Raw genomic sequence first — 4280 nt, 5'->3', positions numbered from 1 at the left:
AGTAACACAAATAAGCTTAATCATCATCCACTTTAATAAGTCCTGACTATTGATACTTTTGTGAACCATCCCTGGAAATGAATATAGAGCTTTATTCATATTTTCTTAATAATCCATTCCTCCTAATATCATCTTTTCTTAGATTGAAATGTTTCACTATCCCTGAATTTAAAATATTCTGTACCTTAGCATCCCAACATCGTCTCTTGTAAAATTCCCAAGCTCATTTCAGTAGCTAGTGTATGAACAAAACAGGTCATGATTAATAAGTATTAATAGAAGTTAATAAGTATTAATAAGAGACAAAATGAGTTCCTATACCACCTATCAATCAACCAACAAGTACTTCTCGATCACCTACTCTGTGCTTCAGAGTGTACTGCCTAGTGAGATGTCAATATACAGATCACTGGGTCCCAACCCCAAGCTAAAAATTAAGGCAGGATCCCAAGGGATGTAGAAGAGCCTGAAACCACCAGCCACACTTGCTGAGGCCAGACTGTACAGAACAACTAGGGGCACCTGCATCACCACCATCACGTCTGTCTCTGCAGCTTACCCCAGCCTCACCTGAGCACCTTACTCTTTGCTGCAATTTCCACAGACATCGCTTGTGTTTCTTTTTAAGTGAGTACTCAGCACAATATTCTGAAATACCGGAGGTAAATAACACAGCCCTAGGATTCTTGAAGCAGCAGTCGGCAAGGATGACCCGCCTGCTCCAATAACTCCTGCCAGAATTGCTCCAGTGCTGTTTCTGAAATTGGGCTTGTTTTCTTCCTGCCTGGTAAGGAATACCAACGCCGCTTCTGCAGATTTGGAGACGGTGAAACAGTTATCAAAGATCTAATAGCCCAAAGTGACTTGGGGCAAAATACCCTTCCTTTCATTAATCTCCTTGATGGAGTGGAGCATGGTTTTCAACCAGCGGAATCCCTGGAAGTTGAACCTGAAAAGGAAACAGCTTTTGTAAGGCCTTAGTCAGTTGGGGGGTCTTTGAGGAGGAAGCAGCTTTTAGCTGGGGTTGGTGCTGAGGGTGTTTTGCCAAAACCTCCCATGCAGGCACCAGTGGGCACCTCCCTCATCTGAGCATGTTACTATTTCATAAAAGATACTGTAAACTTAAAGGGTCTAAGTATGAATCATATTCATTATTGATTGGTTTGGGTTGGGAAGCACCTTTTTGGACATTTTCTTGCTCTGTATATCTTTCATGATATAGTCTCCCCAAACTGCTGATTATCTCTTTTCACAAAAATATTCTTATAATCTCAGTTCTCCCCACCACGTGGGGCACCCCTCATTTTCCTCCATTCATTGGAAGTCCCTTGGTACCATATGAGTCTCCTTTCTCTCCTTCTTACTTTCCTATAGGTTTCTCTTGTTTTCTTTTGGACATTAATTATAATGAAAAATTTTTGTAAATACACAAAAATACTTATGATACAACTTCATAAAAGCAGTATATAACATTTATATATACTATATATAGTATGACTCCGATTAGATCATTCTCCTGCCATAATTTGATTGTTAATGTTGAGATTTTTTTCAGTTGAAAAATCTTTCCTACCATTCTCACATTTAACCATGAATAAGATGCCTCCTCCCTTCCATTCCTTAGCCATTAAAAAGGGAAACTATTTCTCCTGTAGTCCATCATCACATTTTTTCAATTTCTCCTCCATTAAAAATAATTACTATATTCCCAACTTTCTTTCTTCCCAGTTTTAACCAAACTATAACCTGGTTTGAAAGCAAGGATGTCAAGAATGTTTTCTCTTAATGTCCTCTGTAGCTATAGCATCTAACTCCATATCTTCTACTCAATAAATACTTTTGAATTAAATATCTAATAGCAAATAGCCCTGTTGGCAGATTAGATGTTTCCTCCATGTCTCTTTTTTTTTTTAATTTTTTTTGGGGGGAATAGCAATTAGATTATTTATTTATTTACCTTTTAATGGAGGTACTGGGGATTGAAACCAGGACCCTGTGCATGATAGGCACACGCTCTACCACTGAGCTATACCCTCCCCCCCTCCATGTCTCTTTGATTGGGTTTTTTAGTTTAGTTTAGCTTTGTTTTTCATTAAATATGTAGTTATTGAGTTCCACTGCTGCTAGACACTATAGCTACAACAGTGAACAAAATGAGCACTGCGGTGTCTGGGTGAAGAAAAAGGACAATAGCCCGACAATAGCCCAGCAATGCACAAAATGATAAACACAGTGATCACGGTAGACGTTAAGGACCATGGGCTAGAGAAAAAAGAGGTGGCTCACCTTGGAGGACTTAACAGCTAAGCTGAGGCTTGACGGGGGACATAAAAACAGGGGACAAATGCTGCAAGCAGAGGGAACAGTACATGTGAAGACATGCTAGGTACAGGAAGATCAGTACACTTGTAGAACAGGGTAGAAACAGATATGACAGCAGGAGAGGAGATTGGAGAACGAGGAGCCAGAACATGAAGGGCTTTATCGTCTCAAGACAGCCGGCTTCTAAATTTACAAGGGTGGCAATATAAACTGGCATACACATTTTTGAAATAAATATAGCAATATCTTTTAAAGGTGAGATAGCAATACATTTCAAAAGCTAGAAAAATGTTCACTTTGAATCAATAGTTCTACACCAGAGAATTTATCTGAAGAAATTGTTCTTCCCACAGGAAAAAAACTGTGTATATCCCAAACTGTTTAACACGAATTTATTTATAATATTGAAAAACTGGAAAGAACTTACATGCCCAGTGATAATAAATTATGGTACATTGACATGATGGGAACATTTTCCATCATTAAAAACACTGTAATTAGAGAAATTACACTGCAGCATGCATATATTAGGTGAAACAGTCTGTATGCAGTTGTTTCTATGCTATAATTAAAACTACATATAAAGTTTTGCACTGCAAATACAGTACCTTGCAAAACATATTTCCCTTAGCTTGTATACCAATGAAATCTCATTTCAACATTAAAAAAAAACTACATACAAATTATGGGAGCATTTGGATAACTATCAACAGGAAAAAATCTTAGGTGAGCAAAGAATAATTATTGAAAGGGTAGAATTTAGGGTGATTTTTCTTTCATTTGTTGATTTCCATGATGACACCCATAGTACTGTTATACAGTGTATATACCTTCTGTTCCCCAGAAAATTTCTCTAAATCCTAACTTTGTTTAGATTAACCAAAACAAGAATTAAAATACTCCCTCCCTCCTTCAGTTTTACTGTCTTTCTCTGCTCTAAGCAACATTTTCAAAATAATAAAAAAAAATCTTCCTCTTCTGTACACTTAAGCTGATGGCCAACCAAAACTAGCATCCCGTGAAAATTGTAGGTTTAGAAATGAGACTTTTCCAAACTCCAGTTTGCATATCTAGACCAGTTATAGGTAAAAATTAATGATGCCAAAATGAAATTACTATCAGATTAGGCCCAGCCTGGCTCCTGAATGCCACCCACCCAGGCCCCCTGCGAGGACTCTTCAATTAGGAGGGAACGTTATATCAGGTGGAGGAAAGTTCAGAGGCCTGGAAAAACACTGGGGTTGGGCACAGATAGAAACTCTTGATGGTTATGGGTGAAAATGCATTACATAGTTCTAATTTTAAAGAAAATGTATCAAACTATGTAAATAAGGACTATTGTTCATGTCCAAAGCATACAGGTGTGTTTAGGAAGAATTCAGTGCTGGGAGGTTTTCTCCTGATACGGCACAAAGATGAGCAATGTGGGTTTCAGTCAACAGTCTGGGAGACAAGCAGAACCCCCACAATGATGCCTTGTGTCACTGATCCACATTCAGGAAGAACTGGCTTTTAAGAAGCCCTGGACCACATGAAACAAATTTCACACAAAATATGATGAATTAGAATGTCATCAGATGTCTAAGCAGCAACACTGGAAGTCAGAAGATGCTGAAGTAATCCTTTCAAGGCTACTGAGGCTTCGAGTTAAGATGGAGTAAGCACGCACCACCCTCTCTCTCATTGATTACAGTTAAGATCCTGAGACAGAACATATAAAGCAACTATCAGACTACTCTGAAAACTAAATAAAAACAATAGACTAGAGAGGGAAATCAAAATATCCCTGATACAGTGAATTATTTTTTAAATGGAACATACTTACTTCTCATCACTGTGTCAACCACAGTGGATAGGTCAAACTATGTTTTAATGGGGAGGGGTAATTTTTACTTAAAAAGAAGTCTATATTGGTTTTTCCGTTTTACCTTGCTGGGAAGATAATCTTCAGAAGTTGC

The 4280-nt window shown here is 38.0% G+C and overlaps 1 non-coding gene across 1 annotated transcript; it reads right to left on the bottom strand.

The window, feature by feature from the left end:
• Positions 1–1964: 1964 nt before the first annotated feature.
• Positions 1965–2037, bottom strand: TRNAD-AUC (transfer RNA aspartic acid (anticodon AUC)). Its single transcript has one exon. It is a non-coding gene; the product is annotated as a tRNA-Asp (tRNA).
• Positions 2038–4280: the final 2243 nt, after the last annotated feature.

The sequence above is a fragment of the Vicugna pacos genome, chromosome 1 (assembly GCF_048564905.1).
Source record: "Vicugna pacos chromosome 1, VicPac4, whole genome shotgun sequence".
In the NCBI taxonomy this organism is placed as follows: Eukaryota; Metazoa; Chordata; class Mammalia; order Artiodactyla; family Camelidae; genus Vicugna; species Vicugna pacos.
The sequence above is the reverse complement of the archived record's forward strand: the minus strand, read 5'-3'. Positions and strand labels throughout refer to the sequence as shown.